The sequence below is a fragment of the Mustela nivalis genome (genome assembly GCF_964662115.1).
Source record: "Mustela nivalis genome assembly, chromosome: 12".
In the NCBI taxonomy this organism is placed as follows: Eukaryota; Metazoa; Chordata; class Mammalia; order Carnivora; family Mustelidae; genus Mustela; species Mustela nivalis.
This window is the reverse complement of record NC_139031.1, coordinates 98,793,077-98,812,924: the sequence shown is the minus strand read 5'-3', so window position 1 is coordinate 98,812,924 and position 19,848 is coordinate 98,793,077. Positions and strand designations below refer to the sequence as shown.

The 19,848-nt window shown below is 50.0% G+C and overlaps 1 long non-coding RNA gene across 1 annotated transcript; it reads right to left on the bottom strand.

The window, feature by feature from the left end:
* Positions 1-701: 701 nt before the first annotated feature.
* LOC309844648 lies at positions 702-5,316 on the bottom strand. Its single transcript, XR_014300800.1, has 2 exons — positions 3,008-5,316; positions 702-2,914 (listed from the first exon to the last, which is right to left on the bottom strand). It is a non-coding gene; the product is annotated as an uncharacterized lncRNA (long non-coding RNA).
* Between the last annotated feature and the right edge of the window lie 14,532 nt (positions 5,317-19,848).

Here is a 19,848-nt window from a genome sequence, read left to right as displayed (position 1 = left end):
GAAGTGATATTAAGTGGAGAGCTGGAGAGAAGAGTATGGAGTTCAGGAGACAGGTATGGGCTAGGGATAAAAATTTAAAGCCAAGATTAAAAAGCTTGCCTTCTCTTCCCATGCTGGACAAAAGCCTCATTTAGTTAAGCAGGCTTATTAGGTCATAGGAAAAAGGATAAGAATTCTTTGCTGAGGGAAAAAAACAGTCAACCTTAGGCCAGAGTCCTGATTCTTGGAAGACTGTAGAGTCTGAAAAATCAGAAATCAGTTTCTCGGACAATAAGTGCACTGGCAAAATCAGTCTGAGGCAACTATTTTTGGAATTCCTGAGTCTGATGAAAGCTTGTAACATACAGGGGAAGAAGAGGATTTGGTAAATTGCTCTAATTTCAGCTCTTAGCATAGTAGAAGCTCCCCATCCCCTATCTCCAGCCCACGTGGCAGGCAGCTAGGCATGTGTTTCTGTAGCAGCTTACATGCAGCTTGCAGAAACCAGGAGTCTTTCTACAAAATATCCATACCCTGATCACTGATTGCTAATTAAAATCAAGTAAGTCTAGTCCAAGAAGTGGGTAGCCATTACTGTTGCAGTTCCCTTTGTTGTTGCAAGCCCTGTCCACCTCAACTGAATTGACTTTCAGGGGAATTATAGGGCCAATGCCTTCCTCCCCCATTAGGGTTTGTAATCAAAGGAGCGAGACTGATACAAATGAAGGTCAAGCAAAGCTTTATTTCGCACCAAGCATTGAGAATCAAACTGACTGGTCAGGACCGTCTCTTACAAAGACACGATGACGATGACGACCCCAACAACAACGACCCTACCCCAGCCCCACAGAATAACTTTTATAGAGGTGGTTGAGCCTGGCTTATACACAGGTGGCCAATGAGATTGCAGTACACAGGGAAAACTGCACAGTCATGCTAGGTCGGCAATATGGGTGGCCAATTGAATTTCAATGTACCATAGTAAATATATGTGTGCCCTACTGATTGGATATCTCCTGGCCTGGCCTGCCCTTGTATCTGGGCCCTGCAAGTAAGTTCCTCTGGGAGGTGCAGGGTCAATCCAAGTTTACAATGAAATGGCTCCCTCTGGCAAACCAGGCCCCTACATTCCCCCCTTTCCTTTGGAAATTAGTCAAATCCTTGACTTTTCAGCCAGTTCTATGTTCTCCTGTTGTAAGGGGTTATATTGAGCATGTAAGACTAACATTTTTATCGCTCTAATTTTCTTTTGTACAAATGACATTATGGCATTTATAATGCAGGGGCCAAAAAGTAACATTAGTGCACAGTCGGCTGATGCATTAGCCATTCTCTGCTTTGTATAACTTTTTCATTTTTCTTAATTCCATTTGTCTAATTTCCCACCTATACTTTTTTGTCTTATGAGGTGACTCAGAAGCTCTTACACAAACAGGTAACAATAAGAACAACAATGAACTCAGTCTTTTGAGTCTTAGCTTTAGTCCACGGTCAGTGGGGTCCATTGGCTGTAGCTTCCATCTCTGGGGGGTGTCCTCGTCCTCGGCTCATTTGATATGACCCGTGTGAATCCAGGCCCTGATACCTTCTACTTTTATTGCCATGGGGGTGGTCAGGATGACAGTAAACGGTCCCTTCCCGCGAGGCTCCAAATTTCCCACTTGATGGTGATGTATCCAAACCAAGTCCCCGGGTTGGTAAGGATGTGGTTCCACCTCTGTCTCCGTCTCAGTGTGGGCAGTTCAGATCCCTGTGTGGGCTCTTTTTAAGACAGACTGTAATGCCTGCAGTGACTGGAGTACAGGCTGATCAGTCATTTTTGCTAGGGCAACCTCTTGTACAAGCTGAGGGCAGAATGGGGTGGGGGGGTCTCCCAAACATTATTTCAAATTGGGTCACCTTGTTTAAGTAGGGTGTACACCGTGCGCTGAGGAGGGCAAAAGGAAGGAGGTCCACTCATGCACCACCAGTCTCCAGAATTAGCTTTGTCAAGGTCTCTTTAAGAGAGCATGAGTTTCATTCTCTCTACTTGCCCGGAACTCTGGGGCCAGTAGGCACAATGTAGTTTCCAATTAGTGCCCACGGCCTTGGCCAATGCCTGTGAGACTGAACTCACAAATGCAGGGCCATTGTCTGACCCGATCGCAAGAGGCAGCTCAAACCTAGGAATTATTTCTTCCAGTAGCTTTTTGGTTACCACTCCTGCCGTCTCAAGTTTGGTGGAAAAAGCCTCTAACCAGAATGAAAAGGTCACTCTTGGTTTACTGAGGAGGAGGGCCTGATACCCCGTCACTCAGGCGTTCATCATCCATCAGTCTGGTGGAGTCTGGAGAAGGCCCTCGATAGCATGGGTGGTGGTCAAAATGAGATTTTGACCCAAAGTCAATTTACTTGCATCCTTGACCAGGAGGGCTGTGGCAGCAATTATGCAGAGGCAAGGGGGGAACCCAGCTGCTACTGGATCTAGTTTCTTGCTAAGATAGGCTACTGGCCTTTGCCAAGGCCCCAGAGTCTGAGTCAAAACTCCTTTGGCCACCCCTGGTTTTTCATCCACATACAAGTGGAAGGGCTTCTGGGATGGCCAAGGCTGGGGCACTCAGTAACGCTGTTGAAAGTTCCCAAAATTCTCCTTCTGCCTCAGCTGTCCACTCTATCATAGTGAAGCCCACCTTTTGCCAGTTCGTAGAGAGGTCAGGCAATCTCCACAAACCACTGTATCCACAGCCTACAGTAGCCCACCATCCCAAGAAACTCCCTCACTTGTCAGGACGTGGTGGGGCGGGAGTATCGGGTGATCACCAATTCCTGGACTCAGACTGTGAACGCACTCCCTCGTGGAGATCAAAGCCTAGATCTGGCTCTGACAGAGCTGTGGTTTCTTTGCTGACAAGCGATACCCTTTTTCCTGCAGAGTCTGTAGGAGAGTTCTTGTCCCCTGCAAACATGACTCATAGTCCTCAGAGGCTATTAGCAAGTCATCAACATACTGTAACATGGGTGACTCCCGGGATGGAGGTTCTGTACTCACTCAAATCCTCATGTAGGGCCTCATCGAAGAGAGTGGGTGAAATCTTGAACCCTTGGGGAAGTCTTGTCCAGGTGAGCTGGCCTTGGAATCCTTCCTGTGGGTTGGGCCACTCAAAAGCAAAGAGGGGCTGAGACTCCCTTGCTAAAGATGTGCAGGATGAAAATTGTGCTCCAGCGTCCACCAAAAAATCAATTGATTTCCCCTCCACCTTTTTTTTTTTTTAAGATTTTATCTATTTACTTGACAGACAGAGATCACAAGTAGGCAGAGAGGCAGGCAGAGAGAGAGCGGGGGAAGCAGGCTCCCTACCGATCAGAGAGCCCAATGTGGGGCTCAATCCCAGAACCCTGAGATCATGACCTGAGCCGAAGACAGAGGCCCCAATCCACTGAACCACCCAGGCACCCCTCCCCTCCACTTTAATTTTTACTCTGGTGGCCAACATTACCATCTTCCTTTTGGGGCACTCCCTGGCCCAATGTCCTTTTTCCTTACAGTAAGTGCACTGATCTGAATCTAAGTCTTCCTGTCTGCCTTCTCTGTGCTTAGGCTTTTCCTTCCATTTATCATCCCCTACCTGCCTCATGCAATGCCAAAACCTTAACCAGTTTTTTTCGGTCTGTTTTTTATCCTCCTGTGCATTCCTGTTGATAAAATACCTTTTCTGCTATTCCCACTAACTCAGTCAGATTCTTCCCTTCAAATCCTTCAATTTTCTGAAGTTTCCTCCTTATATCTTGGGCTGACTGAATGGCAAAAGCAAGATTCACTGTCCCCTGATTTTCGGGTGCCTCAGGGTCGATCGGGCTATGCATTTTATAGGCTTCAATAAGCCTTTCTAGGAAAGCTCCTGGAGACTCATTCTTACCTTGAGTCACCGTACTAATTCTGGTTGAGTCCAGGTGCAGCTTTTACTTCTGGAAATTCTCACCATTTCAGTTCCAGGATTTTAACATATCAAAGACCTGTATTTGTTCTGAAAGTCTCCCATATGAATTTCCTTTAAGGCAGAATCCATCTTACAAGAGAATTAAAACAATTACAAATGACAACAACTCAGAATAGATATGGTTAAATATTAAGTGATGACCCTTATCAAAACATCAAAACTTTAGGAAATGTATAAAACCTCTGAAGTAGTTACAGCATTTACAGCTCTGGGTGGGCAAAGAGAACACCATTTACATTTTCTTAGAAACATCTCAATCTCTAGTGAAGACTAAATATTAACCAATTGTGAACTGTTGCAACAGCAGTTAAGCACAAACTATGTTTACCAACAGATTTCAAAAGCATAAACCCAGTTCCAGCAACCAGCGCCATAGCATTTCATCCCATTTGTCATCCAAGCAAAACTTCAAAGCTTCAGGTTACCAAAGACTCTGAAAGCTACTTTAACAATTACCCATTAAAATCCTGAGATGGACAATTAACCATCAGTTCAGTCATCTCTTTGCTAACAGATTTCACGTTCCACATGGGACCACTCCACTTCAGAAGCCATGCTTTCCCGCCTGCAAGGGGAAGGGGCTAGGCAGTCACATCGGGCCAGAGAAGGCAAGGGATTCCCCAAAACAAAGGGAGTTTCAGCAGCTGCTTGGGAATATTCCTTAAAGTCTCTGTCCCAAGTTAGACTAACCCCAGTTGGCTCCAGTTATAGCTCTTAACACACGAAATGAGGGAGAAGCCCCACATCTATTATAAGGAATGGAGAGACAAAAGTCAGAGTCCTCTTACTCTCTTCCCCATTCCTTCAATCACAACAAACAACACAACAGACAACAAAAAGACAATACAAAGACAACCGCAGACCCAGCAGTCCTTACCCAGAACCTGCCACCAGTGGGAATTTTTCTCGGTCCCCAGTGACCACCTAGGGGGACTCAAACACCTAGCCACTCAGGGGCACTTGAACCCCCTGGCCACCCAGGGGGACTCGAGCCCCTGGTAACTGCCTAGGGGGACTCAAACCCCCGACTGCCCCGGGGGCTCGAACCCGCCATGGATCTACCAGCAGAGGGATGGGGCATCCCCGCATACACTCCAGCCCTGGGGAGCATGGCTGCGTCCAGCTTCTCCCTGGTGGGCTATACCCTGGAGCTCCACAACCAGACAGACAGACAGGATCCCTAGATCTTACGTCTGGAGGCTTTTCCCAGAAATTCTGATGCTGGCTCAGTTCTCGTCGTTTGATCCCAGATGAGCCCCAATGTTAAGGTCTGCGATCAAAGGAACGAGACTGATACAAAGCAAAGGTCAAGCAAAGCTTTATTTCTCACCAAGTTTCGAGAATCAAACTGACCAGTCAGGGCCATTGTCGCTCTCGGCCCGCAAGAACGACCCGCAGACGTGATGAGTGGCAAACTTCTTTATTAGGGTTCTCTTCCTACAGCAAGTTCTGGCAATATATTTATGTAAGCAGTCCAGCCTGACTATCCAATCACGGCCCCGTGCACGCGGTCTCCTCATGGACCCTTATGTAACCACATAGGGCTCTATTGTTCTCAAGCAGTAATAATGTTTCTTTCTTGGCTCCTGGTGCTGTTCATGTATCAGCCACGAGCGCACCCATACCCTACCTAGCCAATCATTCTCACTTCCACAATCTTCAGGCATTTTCATCTACGTGACTCCTTGCATCTGCTGGATGGCTCTCCACAGGCCATCTCTTACAAAGATGCAACAATGACGACGACGACCCCGACAACGATGACCCCAACGATGACGACCCTACCCCAGCCTCACAGAATAACTTTTATAGTGGTGGTTGAGCCTGGCATATACACAGGTGGCCAATGAGATTGCAGTACACAGGGAAAACTGCACAGTCATGCTAGGGTGGCAATATGGGTGGCCAATTGAATTTCAATTTACCATAGTAAATATATGTGTGGCCTACTGATTGGATATCTCCACCCGGCCTGGCCCGCCCTTGTATCTGGGCCCTGCAAGTAAGTTCCTCTGGGAGGGGCAGGGTCAATCCAAGTTTACAACAAAATGGTTCCCTCTGGCTAACCAGGCCCCTACACCCCCCATTCCTTTTTTGCCTTTTCCCTTTGGGGAGGCAGACATTAAATACTACAACATAAACAACAGCATCTATGGGAAAAATTAGAACACGGTTGCACATTTCTATGAAAAGGCTCAAAAAAGATCTGAGAAGACCTTACATTTACACCTCAGGCTGATCTTCACCACAAAGCAACTAAAATCAGCAACTAAACAACTAAATTAAGCAAACACTAGGGAAGGAGGAGGATCTGATTTCCAGCATTATCACACTATTAGATCCAAATGATCAGTGTTGCACAAACAACAACAACAACAAAAACACATAAGGCATACAAAGAAATTGGAAAGTATGGGTCACTCAAAGGAAAAAAATAACAGAATTGTCCTTAAAAAAGGTCGACACACTAGACAAATCTTTAAAACAATTGTCTTAAATATGTTCAGAGAACTAAAGGAAATGTAGATACAGTAAATAAAATGATATGTGAACAAAATGGAAACACCAATAAAAAGATAGAAAACCTAAAAAGAAACCAATAAGAAACTCTAGCTTTCAGTTTGAAAACTCCAAATTTGATGAAAGACATAAATATAATTTTCCAAGAAAGTCAATGAACTCTAAGTATGAGATCACACCAAGAAACATTGTAATCGAACTTTCAAAAGGCAATAAGAGAATCTTGAAAGAAGCAAGATAGAAATGAACCTTCATATACAAGGAATCCTCAATAAAATTACAAGCATATTTCGCATCAAGAACTTTGGAAGCCAGAACTTTGTAGCTATATACAAAATGCTAAAAGAAAAGAAACTCAACCAAGAATACTGAAAAATTGTCTGTAAAAAGTGAGAGAGAAAAAAAAATGAAAGAGGAATTAATACTTTAGTCGTCCGCTAGTGTCTCCTTAGCAGCCAGGCTTCATTCTCTCTGCACAGGAAGAGGGTGACACTTGGCTTGCCACCCGCCCGCTGTGCCTGCCATGGCAGGCTCTCCTGCTTCACGACCGTTTCCCGACAGTAAAGCCAACGGCTCCTTCTATTCTCCCAGAGCGGCGTGGTGTGCCTACCCCAGATATGCTCCTGGGGAGCGCAGTGACAGATGTGTCCCTTCCCTTAAGGCTCTTTCCACAGGCGCAACAACGCTTGTCTCTCAGGCAGAGGGGATGCCCAGGCTAAGAGGATTTTGCTACATACGGGTTTCTCCCACCGTGCTTCGGAGACTATGTTCAGGAAAGCGGCATCAGCATTCCACAGAACCAACACTGATTTCCCAGCGAATGCTGTGCGTTCCCAGTGGGGATGGACGTACAAAGAGGCTTTTGCACTATGCGGGTTTCTCTCAACGTGCTGTGAATACTAGGTTAAGGCCAGCAGCAACAGCAGCCCACAGAACCAACTCTGATTTCCCAGCGCCTGCTATGCTTTCGCAGAGGTTTTGGGCTTGGCGCCACCCGCACTCTGCTGCTGCTTCCTCAGCAAGGCTTTGGGCATTTACTCTGTCGCGTCAGGGAAGCAGAGCTGCGGGAGAGCTGGTGTCTCTTGGGCCTTGCTTTCCTGGGCTCTATGTTCGCACCCTGGGTTCACCCTGCCCGGCCGAACTAAGCAGACAGCCAAAACCCTGCAGCAGCGTGCATGGCCTAGGATGGCCCTCTAGGCACACTACCATTTCCCGGTGTAGGCAACGCGACCTTTTGCTCTGGCGCTCAGGCAGGCTAGCGGACTAGGCCAGTGCCTTCCCCACAGGAGAGGAGAGGCGACTGGATCCCTGCACACCGCCCGTGCACTGGGGATGGGGAGCTGTGGGGGACTGTCCTCACTCCTTCCCCCGGAAACCCTGTGCCTCCGCGTACGGTTCCACATCCTAGAGGAAGACGGCATCTGACTGCCTGTTCCTCCAGGAGCTATTTCTGCCAGTTCAGGGTCGGGCGCCTGGTGGCAAGCCCACGTCTGCCCTATGGACAGGTGGCCAAGGAGCTGCTGTCCCCTTGGGCCCAGAGACCCAGGACAGGCCTGCCTTCTGCCCAGACTCCTTCCTCACAGTGGAGTATACGCCACTGCGCTAGTCGTTTGCTCCTGTCTCATTAGCAGCCAGGCATCATTCTCTCTGCGCAGGGAGAGGGTGACACTTGGCTTGCCACCCGCCCGCTGTGCCTGCCATGGCAGGCTCTCCTGCTTCACTACCGTTTACCGACAGCAAAGCCAACGGCTTCTTTTCTCCTGGAGCGGCGTGGTGTGCCTTCCCCAGATATGCTCCCAGGGAGCGCAGTGACAGACGTGTCCCTTCCCTTAAGGCTCTTTCCACAGGCGCAACCACGCTTCTCTCTCAGGCAGAGGGGATGCACGGGCTAAGAGGATTTCGCTGCATACGGGTTTCTCCCACCGTGCTTCAGAGACTATGTTCAGGCAAGCGGCATCAGCATCCCACAAAACCGACACTGATTTCCCAGCGAAAGCTGTGCTTTCCCGGAGGGGATGCAATATACAAAGAGGCTTTTGCACTATGCGGGTTTCTCCCAACGTGCAGTGAATACTAGGTTAAGGCAAGTAGCACCAGCAGCCCACAGAACCGACTCTGATTTCACAGCGCCTGCTATGCTTTCGCAGAGGCTTTGGGCTTGGTGCGAAAGGCACTCCGCCGCTGCTTCCTCAGCTAGGTTTTGGGAGTTTGCTCTGTCGCGTCAGGGAAGAAGAGCTGGGGGAGAGCTGGTGCCTCTTGAGCGTTGCTTTCCCGGGCTCTATGATCGCCCCTGGGTTCACTCTGCCAGGCCGAACTAAGCAGACACAGCCACAACCCTGCAGCAGCGTGCATGGCCTAGGATGGCCCTCTAGGCACACTACCATTTCCCGGTGTAGGCAACACTTGGCCATTTCCTCTGGCACTCAGGCGGACTCGCGGACAAGGACAGTGCCTTCCCCACAGGAGAGGAGAGGCGACAGGATCCCTGCACACCATCCGTGCACTGGGATGGGGAGCTGTGGGGGACTGTCCCCATTCTTTCCCCGGAAAACCCGTGCCTCCGCGATGGCTGCTACATCCTGGAGGAAGAGGGCATCTGACTGCCCATTCCTCCAGGAGCAGTTTCTGCGAGTTCAGGGTCGGGCACCTGGTGGCAAGCCCACATCTGCCCTTTGGACAGGTGGCCAAGGAGCCTCTCTCCCCTTGGACCCAGAGGCCCAGGACAGGCCTGCCTTCTGCCCAGACTCCATCCTCAGAGTGGAGCACGCGCCCCTGCACTAGTCGTCCTCTCGTGTCTCCTTAGCAGCCAGGCTTCATTCTCTCTGCACAGGGAGAAGGTGACACTTGTCTTGCCCTCTGCCCGCTGTTCCTTCCATGGCAGGCTCTCCTGCTTCGCGACTGTTTCCCGACAGCAAGGCCAAGGGCTCCTTCTCTTCTCCCTGGGCAGCGTGCTGCGCCTGGGGAGCACGGTGACAGAAGAGTCCCTTTCCTTAAGGCCCTTTCCAGTTGTGCAACCACGCTTGTCTCTCAGGCAGAGTGGATGCTAGGGCAAAGAGTATTTCACTCCATGCGGGTCTCTTCCACCGTGCTGCGGAGACTAGCTCAGGCAAGCAGCATCAGCATCCCATAAACCCGACTCTGATTTCCCAACGAATGCTGTGCTTTCCCAGAGGAGATGCCCGGGCAAAGAGCCTTTCGCTGTATGCGGGATTCTCCCACCGTGAGACTGGGCTCAGGCAAGGAGCAGCAGCAGGCTGCAGAACCGACTCTGATTTCTCTGCGAATGCTGTGCTTTTGCAGAGGCTTTGGGCTTGGAGCGAACCGCAGTCTGGTACTGCATCCTCAGCAAGGCTTTGGGCGTTCACTCTGTCACGTCAGGAAAGAAGAGCTGTGGTAGAGCAGGTGCCACTTGTGCCTTGCTTTCCCGGGCTCCATGTTCGCGCCCTGGGTTCACCCTGCCAAGACGAAATAAGCAGACACGGCCTAGACCCTGCAGCAGCATGTGTTGCATAGGATGGCACTCTGCTCACAATGCCATCTCCTGGCTTAGGCAAGGCCTGCCCTTTTGCTCTGGCGTTCACGTGGACAGGGGACTAGGCCAGTGCCTTCCCCAGCTGAGGGGAGACCTGACAGGATCACTGAACACTGCCCGCACCCTGGAATGGGGAGTAGTGGGTAACTGCCCCTCCTTCCCCAGGACACCCTCTCCCTCCGCCAAAGCTGCCACATCCTGGATGAAAACTGCATCTGACTGCCCGTTCCTCCAGGAGCTGTTTCTGCGAGTACAGGGTTGGGCGCCTGGTGGCAAGCCCACGTCTGCACTATGGACAGGTGCCCAAGGAGCTGCTGTCACCTTGGGCCCAGAGGCACAGGACAGGTCTGCCTTCAGCCCAGACTCCTTCCACAGAGTGGAGCACGCGCCCCTGCGCTAGTCGTCTTCTCGTGTCTCTGTAGCAGCCAGGCTTCATTCTCTCCGCACAGGGAGAGGGTGACACTAAAGTTGCCACCTGCCCGCTGTGCCTGCCATGGCAGGCTCTCCTGCTTCTCGACCATTTCCCGACAACAAGGTCAACGGTTCCTTCTCCTCTCCCGGGGCAGCGTGCTGCATCTGGGGAGCGCGGTGACAGACGGTTCCCTTTCCTTAAGGCCCTTTCCAGATGTACAACCACGCTTGTCTCTCAGGCAGAGGGGATGCTAGGGCAAAGAGAATTTCGCTCCATGCGGGTCTCTTCCACCATGCTGCGGAGACTAGCTCAGGCAAGCAGCATCAGCATCCCATAAACCCGACTCTGATTTCCCAACGAATGCTGTGCTTTCCCAGAGGAGATGCCTGGGCAAAGATCCTTTCGATGTATGCGGGTTTCTCCCACCGTGCGACTGGGCTAAGGCAAGCAGCAGCAGCACCTGGCAGAACCGACTGTGATTTCCCAGTTCCTGCTAGGCTTACGCAGACGCTTTGGGCTTGGCGCGAACCGCACTTCCCTGCTTCCTCAGTCAGGGTTTGGGCGTTCCCTCTGTCACGTCAGGGAAGAAGAGCTGGGGGAGAGCTGGTTCCTCTTGGGTCTTGCTATCCCGAGATCTATGTTCACACCCTGGGTTCACCCTGCCAGGCCGAACTAAGCAGACACAGTCACAACCCTGCAGCAGCGTGCGTGGCCTAGCATGGCACTCTATGCACACTACCATCTCCCGGTGTAGGCAACACTTGGCCTTTTGCTTGGCGCTCAGGCGGACTCGGGGACTAGCTCAGTGCCTTCCACACAGGAGAGGAGAGGCGACAGGATCCCTGCACACCACCCGTGCACTGGGATGGGGAGCTGTGGGGGATGGTCCCCACTCCTTCCCCGAAAACCCTGTGCCTCTGGAAGGCTTCCACATCCTGGAGGAGGACGGCATCTGACTGCCCGTACCTCCAGGAGGTATTTCTGTGAGTTCAGGTTCGGGTGCCTGGTGGCAAGCCCTCGTCTGCCATATGGAAAGGTGGCCAAGGAGCTGCTGTCCCCTTGGACCCAGAGGCCCAGGACAGGCCTGCCTTCTGCCCAAACTCCTTCCTCAGAGTGGAGCACCCGCCCCTGCGCTAGTCGTCCGCTCATGTCTCCTTAGCAGCCAGGCTTCATTCTCTCTGCACAGGGAGAGGGTGACACTTGGCTTGCCACCCGCCCGCTGTTCCTGCCATGGAAGGCTCTCCTGCTTCGCGACCGTTTCCTGACAGCAAGGCCAAGGTCTCCTTCTCTTCTCCCGGGGCGGTGTGCTGCGCCTGGGGAGCGCAGTGACAGAAGAGTCCCTTTCCTTAAGGCCCTTTCCAGATGTACAACCACGCTTCTCTCTCAGGCAGAGGGGACGCCAGGGCAAAGAGAATTTCGCTCCATGCGGGTCTCTTGCACCGTGATGCGGAGACTAGCTCAGGCAAGCAGCAGCAGCATCCCACAAACCTGACTCTGATTTCCCAACGAATGCTATGCTTTCGCAGAGGCTTTGGGCTTGGCGCGAACAGCACTTCGCCGCTGCTTCCTCAGCTAGGTTTTGGTCGTTCACTCTGTCGCGTCAGGGAAGAAGAGCTGCGGGAGAGCAGGTGGCTCTTGGGCCTTGCTTTCCCGGGCTCCATGTTCACGCCCTGGGTTCACCCTGCCAAGACGAAATAAGCAGACACGGCCTCGACCAGCAGCAGCGTGCCTGGCATAGGATGGCACTCTGCTAAGAATGCCATCTACTGGCATAGGCAAGGCCTGCCCTTTTGCTCTGGAGTTCAGGTGGACAGGGAACTAGGCCAGTGCCTTCCCCAGCTGAGAGGAGACCTGACAGGATCCCTGCTCACCGCCCGCTCCCTGGAATGGGGAGTAATGGGTAACTGTCCCTCCTTCCCCAGGACACCCCTGCCACCGTAAACGCTGCCACTTTCTGGAGGAAGACCGCATCTGACTGCCCAATCTTCCAGGAGCTGTTTCAGCGAGTTCAGGGTCGGGTGCCTGGTGGCAAGCCCACGTCTGCCCTATGGACAGGTGGGCAAGGAGCTGCTGTCACCTTGGGCCCAGAGGCACAGGACAGGCCTGCCTTCTGCCCAGACTCCTTCCTCAGAGTGGAGCAACGCGTCCCTGCGCTAGTCGTCCACTCGTGTCTCCTTAGCAGCCAGATTTCATTCTCTCTGCACAAGGAGAGTGTGACACTTGGCTTGCCACCCGCCCGCTGTGCCTGCTATGGCAGGCTCTCCTGCTTCACGACCGTTTCCGCCAGCAAAGCCAAGGGCTCCTTCTCTTCTCCTGGAGCGGCGTAGTGTGCCTTCCCCAGATATGTTCCCGGGGAGCGCAGTGACAGACGTGTCCCTTCCCTTAAGGCTCTTTGCACAGGCGCAACCACGCTTGTCTCTCAGGCAGAGGGGATGCCCGGGCTAAGAGGATTTCGCTGCATACGGGTTTCTCCCACCGTGCTTCGGAGACTATGTTCAGGCAAGTGGCATCAGCATCCCACAGAACCAACACTGATTTCCCAGCGAAAGCTGTGCTTTCCCAGAGGGGATGGCACGTACAAAGAGGCTTTTGCACTATGCAGGTTTCTCCCAACGTGCTGTGAATACTAGGTGAAGGCAAGCAGCAACAGCAGCCCACAGAACCGACTCTGATTTCCCAGCGCCTGCTATGCTTTCGCAGAGGCTTTGTGCTTGGCGCGAACCGCACTTCGCCACTGCTTCCTCAGCTAGTCTTTGGGCATTGGCTCTGTCGCGTCAGGAAGAAGAGCTGGGGGAGAGCTGGTTCCTCTTGGGCCTTGCTTTCCTGGGCTCTATGTTCGCGCCCTGGGTTCACCCTGCCAGTCCGAACTAAGCAGACACAGCCACAACGCTGCAGCCACGTGCGTGGCCTAGGATGGCCATCTAGGCACAATACCAACTCCCAGTGTAGGCAACACTTGGCCTTTTGCTCTGGCACTCAGGCGGACTCGCAATCTAGGCCAGTGCATTCCCCACAGGAGAGGAGAGGCGACAGGAAACCTGCACACCATCCGTGCACTGGGATGGGGTGCTGTGGGGACTGTCCCCACTCTTTCCCCAGAAACCCCGTGCCTCCGTGAACGCTGCCACATCCTGGAGGATGATGGCATCTGACTGCCCGTTCCTCTAAGAGCTGTTTCTGCGCGTTCAGGTTCGGGTGCCTGGTGGCAAGCCCTCGTCTGCCATATGGAAAGGTGGCCAAGGAGCTGCTGTCCCCTTACCCAGAGGCCCAGGACAGGCCTGTTTTCTGCCCAAACTCCTTCCTCAGAGTGGAGTACGCGCCCCTGCGCTAGTTGTCCGCTCATGTCTCCTTAGCAGCCAGGCTTCATTCTCTCTGCACAGGGAGAGGGTGACACTTGGCTTGCCACCCACCCGCTGTTCCTGCCATGGAAGGCTCTCCTGCTTCACGACCGTTTCCTGACAGCAAGGCCAAGGTCTCCTTCTCTTCTCCCGGGGCGGTGTGCTGCGCCTGGGGAGCGCGGTGACAGAAGAATCCCTTTCCTTAAGGCCCTTTCCAGATGTGCAACCATGCTTCTCTCTCAGGCAGAGGGGATGCTAGGGCAAAGAGAATTTCGCTCCATGTAGGTCTCTTCCACCGTGCTGCGGAGACTAGCTCAGGCAAGCAGCAGCAGCATCCCACAAACCCAACTCTGATTTCCCAACGAATGCTGTGCTTTCCCAGAGGAGATACCCGGGCAAAGAGCCTTTTGCTGTATGCGGGTTTCTCCCACTGTGAGACTGGGCTCAGGCAAGCAGCAGCATCAGCCCGCGGAACCGACTCTGATTTCTCCGGGAATGCTGTGCTTTTGCAGAGGCTTTGGGTTTGGAGTGAACCGCACTCTTCTGCTGCTTCCTCAGCAAGGCTTTGGGCATTCGGTCTGTCGTGTCACGGAAGAAGAGCTGTGGGAGAGCTGGTGCCTCTTGGGCCTTGCTTTCCCGGGCTCCATGTTCACGCCCTGGGTTCACCCTGCCAAGACGAAATAAGCAGACACAGCCTCGACCAGCAGCAGCGTGCCTGGCATAGGATGGCACTCTGCTAAGAATACCATCTACTGGCATAGGCAAGGCCTGCCCTTTTGCTCTGGCGTTCAGGTGGACAGGGAACTAGGCCAGTGCCTTCCCCAGCTGAGAGGAGACCTGACAGGATCCCTGCTCACCACCCGCTCCCTGGAAAGGGGAGTAATGGGTAACTGTCCCTCCATCCCCAGGACACCCCTGCCACCGTAAACGCTGCCACTTTCTGGAGGAAGACCGCATCTGACTGCCCAATCTTCCAGGAGCTGTTTCAGCGAGTTCAGGGTCGGGTGCCTGGTGGCAAGCCCACGTCTGCCCTATGGACAGGTGGGCAAGGAGCTGCTGTCACCTTGGGCCCAGAGGCCCAGGACAGGCCTGCCTTCTGCCCAGACTCCTTCCTCAGAGTGGAGCAACGCGTCCCTGCGCTAGTCGTCCACTCGTGTCTCCTTAGCAGCCAGATTTCATTCTCTCTGCACAAGGAGAAGGTGACACTTGTCTTGCCACCCGCCCGCTGTGCCTGCCATGGCAGGCTCTCATGCTTTGTTACCATTTCCCGACAACAAGGTCAAGGGCTCCTTCTCTTCTCCTGGGGCGGCCTGCTGTGCCTGGGGAGCGCGGTGACAGACGAGTCCCTTTCCTTAAGGCCCTTTCCAGATGTGCAACCACGCTTCTCTCTCAGGCAGAGTGGATGCTAGGGCAAAGAGAATTTTGCTCCATGCGGTTTTCCTCCACCATACTGCGGAGACTAGCTCAGGCAAGCAGCAGCAGCATCCCACAAACCCAACTCTGATTTCCCAACGAATGCTGTGCTTTCCCAGAGGAGATACCCGGGCAAAGAGCCTTTTGCTGTATGCGGGTTTCTCCCACTGTGAGACTGGGCTCAGGCAAGCAGCAGCATCAGCCCGCGGAACCGACTCTGATTTCTCCGGGAATGCTGTGCTTTTGCAGAGGCTTTGGGTTTGGAGTGAACCGCACTCTTCTGCTGCTTCCTCAGCAAGGCTTTGGGCATTCGGTCTGTCGTGTCACGGAAGAAGAGCTGTGGGAGAGCTGGTGCCTCTTGGGCCTTGCTTTCCCGGGCTCCATGTTCGTGCCCTGGGTTCACCCTGCCAAGGCGAAATAAGCAGACATGGCCTCGACCCTGCAGTAGCGTGCGTGGCATAGGATGGCACTCTGTTCACAATGCCATCTCCTGGCGTAGGCAAGGCCTGCCCTTTTGCTCTGGCGTTCAAGTGGACAGGGGACTAGGCCAGTGCCTCCCCCAGCTCAGAGGAGACGCGACAGGATCAATGAACACCGCCCGCGCCCTGGAATGGGAAGTAATGGGTAACTGTCCCTCCTTCCCCAGGACACCCCCTGCCTCCGCCAACGCTGCAACATCCTGGAGGAAAACGGCATTTGACTGCCCGTTCCTCTAGGAGCTGTTTCAGCCAAGTCAGGGTCTGGTGCCTGGTGGCAAGCCCATGTCTGCCCTATGGACAGGTGGCCAAGTAGCTGCTGTCCCCTTGGGCCCAGAGGCACAGTACAGGGCTGCCTTTTGCCCAGACTCCTTCCTCGGAGTGGAGCACGCGTGCCTGCCATATTAACAAAAGCTGAGGGAGGTGTAACCACCAAACAAACTCAGCAAGGAATGGTTAAGGGAGCCCTGCAAAGTGAAATAAAAGGACACTATATAGTAACTTGAAGCCTTAGAGAGATATAATGATCAATAATGGTATATACATGCAAAATTATAGAAGTTACTATTATTATAACAATGGATTATAATTGTACTTTGTTTTCTATATGATTTAAGAGACTAAGTTATTTAAAGAAAATATTATTGTGAAAATTAGTATTATTCTAACATTGGGTTCTTTTTTTAAATTAACTTGTAATGTATTATTTGCCCCAGGGAAACAGGTCTGTGAATCATCAGGCTTACACACTCACCATAGCACATACCCTCCCCAGTGTCCATAATCCAGCCACCCTCTCCCTACACCTCCACTCCCAGAAATCCTCAGTTTGTTTTGTGAGATTAAGAGTCTCTTATGGTTTGTCTCCCTCCGATCCCATCTTGTTTTATTTTTTCCTTCCCTATCCCCCAACCCGCCACCTTGGCTCTCAAATTCCTCCTATCAGGGAGATCATATGATAATTGTCTTTCTCTGACTGACTTATTTCACTCAGGATAATACTCTCTAGTTCCATCCACATCATTGAAAATGGCAAGAGTTCATTTCTTTTGATGGCTGCATAGTATTCCATTGTATATATGTACCACATCTTATAGATCAACAAACATCTAGGTTCCTTGCATAGTTTGGCTATTGAGGACATTACTGCTATGAACATTCAGGTGCACGTGCCCCTTTGGATCACTACATTTGTATCTTTAGGGTAAATACCCAGTAGTGCAATTGCTAGGTCATAGGGTAGCTCTATTTTCAACTTTTTGAGGAACCTCCATGCTGTTCTCCAGAGTGGCTGCACCAGCTTGCATTCCCACCAACAGTGTAGGAGGGTTCCCCTTTCTCTGCATCCTTGTCAGCATTTGTCATTTCCTAACTTGTTAATTTTAGCCATTCTTACTGGTGTGAGGGTGGTATCTCATTTTGGTTTTGATTTGTATTTCCCTGATGCCGAGTGACGTGGAGCACTTTGTCACATGTCTGTTGGCCATCTGGATGTCTTCTTTGCAGAAATGTCTGTTCATGTCCTCTGCACATTTCTTGATTGGATTATCTGTTCTTTGGGTGTTGAGTTTGATAAGTTATTTATAGATCTTGGATTCTAGCCCTTTATCTGATATGTCATTTTTAAATATCTTCTCCCATTCTGACAGTTATTTTTTGGCTTTGTTAACTGTCTCCTTTGCTGTGCAAAAGCTTTTTGATCTGATGAAATCCCAATAGTTCATTTTTGCCCTTGCTTCCCTTGCCTTTGGCGATGTTCCTAGGAAGAAGTTGCTGCTGCTGAGGTCAAAGAGGTTGCTACCTGTTCTCTCAAGGATTTTGATGGATTCCTTTCTCACATTGTGGTTGTTCATCCATTTTGAGTCTATTTTTTGTGTGGTGTCAGAAAATGGTCCAATTTCATTTTTCTGCATGTGACTTTCTAATTTTCCCAACACCATTTGTTGAAGAGCCTTTTTCCCATTGGACATTCTTTTCTGATTTGTTGAAGATTAGTTAACCTTAGAGTTGAGGGCTGATTTCCGGGCTCTCTATCCTGTTCCATTAATCTGTGTGTCTGTTTTTGTGCCAGTACCATGCTGTCTTGATGATGACAGCTTTGTAATAGAGCTTGAAGTCTGGAATTGTGATGCCACCAACTTTGGCTTTCTTTTTCAACATTCCTCTGGCTATTCAGGGTCTTTTCTGATCCCATATAAATTTTAGGATTATTTGTTCCATTTCTTTGAAAAAAATGGATGGGATTTTGATAGGGATTGCATTAAACGTGTAGATTGCTTTAGGCAGCATAGACATTTTCACAATATTTGTTCTTCCAATCCAGGAGCATGGAACATTTTTCCATTTCTTTGTGTCTTCCTCAGTTTCTTTCATGAGTACTTTATCGTTTTCTGAGTATAGATTCTTAGCCTCTTTGGTTAGGTTTATTCCTAGGTATCTTCCGGTTTTGGTTGCAATTGTATATGGGATCCTTAATTTCTCTTTCTTCTGTCTTGTTGTTGGTGTATAGAAATGCAACTGACTTCCGTGCATTGATTTTATATCCTGACACTTAACTGAATTCCTGTACAAGTTCTAGCAGATTTGAAGTGGAATCTTTTGGGTTTTCCACATAAAGTATCATAAGATCTGCAAAGAGTGATAGTTTGACTTCTTTGCCAATTTGGATGTCTTTTATTTCTTTTTTTTGTCTGATTGCTGAGGGTAGGACTTCTAGTACCATGTTGAATAGCAATGAACATCCTTCATCTAACCATCTAACATTGGTTTTTAAGTCCAAATTACATTTTCCAGATAATTTAAGAGACTAGTGGATTTTAAAAATCATTAGTTTATGTTTTAGGACACACAAAGTATAAAGAAATAATTTTGTGACATCAACCAAAAGGAAAGGGGACAGAACGATAAAGGAGAATAGCTTTTTGTGTGTTATCAAACTTAAGCTGATAGCCTAACTCAAATTACAGTGTTATAATTTTAGGATATTAAATGTGATTCCCATGGTAACTACAAAGAAAATAGCTATAGAATATCTACAAAAGAAATGAGAATGGAACTTGAACTTTGCACTACAAAAAGTCAACTAAAAAAAGACAGCAGAGATGAGGGACCAAAAAAAGTTAGTGGGCATGTAGAAAACAAATAGCAAGTGACAGAAGTAAGTCCACATCAGTAATTACTTTAAATGTAAATGGATTAAACTCTCCAATCAAAAGACAGAGATTAGAAGAATGGATAAAAACACATGATTTCGGGGCGCCTGGGTGGCTCGGTGGGTTAAGCTGCTGCCTTCGGCTCAGGTCACGATCCCAGGGTCCTGGGATCGAGTCCCGCATCTGGCTCTCTGCTCAGCGGGGAGCCTGCTTTCCTCTCTCTCTCTCTGCCTATCTCTTTGTCTACTTGTGATCTCTCTCTGTAAAATAAATAAATAAAATCTTTAAAAAAAACAAAAACAAAAACAAAAACACATGATTTATATTAAGACTCACAGGAGATCCAAAGACACAAACAGGTCGAAAGTAAATGGTTGGGAACAGATATTCCATGCAAACAGTAATCAAAAGAAAGCCTGGGTGGCTCAGTTGGTTAAGCAGCTGACTTGGACTCAGGTCATGATCCCAGCGTCCTGGGATCGAGTCCCACTTCGGGCACCTTGCCCCGCAGGGAGCCTGCCTCTCCCTCTGACTCTGCCTGCCACTCTGCCTGTGCTCGCTCTCCCTCTGACAAATAAATAAATAAAACCTTAAAAAAAAAGAAAAAAAAGAAAGCAGAAATAGGTGTACTAATATCAGACAAAAGAGACTTTAAGTCAAGAGAGTTTACAGGAGGCAAAGATGACATTATATATTAATGAAAGTTTCAATACAGCAAGAATATAGAATAATTATAAAAATTTCCTAGTGACAGACCATGAAAATATATGAACCAAAAGCTCAGAGAATTGAAGGGGAAAGCAAACAATTCTACAATAATTATTGAAGACTTTAATATCCCAATGACAATAATGGATAGGACATCCTAACAAAATATAAATAATGAACTAGAGAATTTCAAGAACACAATAAACCAATTAGATATAATAGGCATACACAGAATACTCAACAATAACATTACACATTCTTCTTGGGTGCACACTGGACAGTTCTCAGACCATGTTAGGTCACAAATTCAGTCTCAATATATTTAAAAGGATAGATATCAT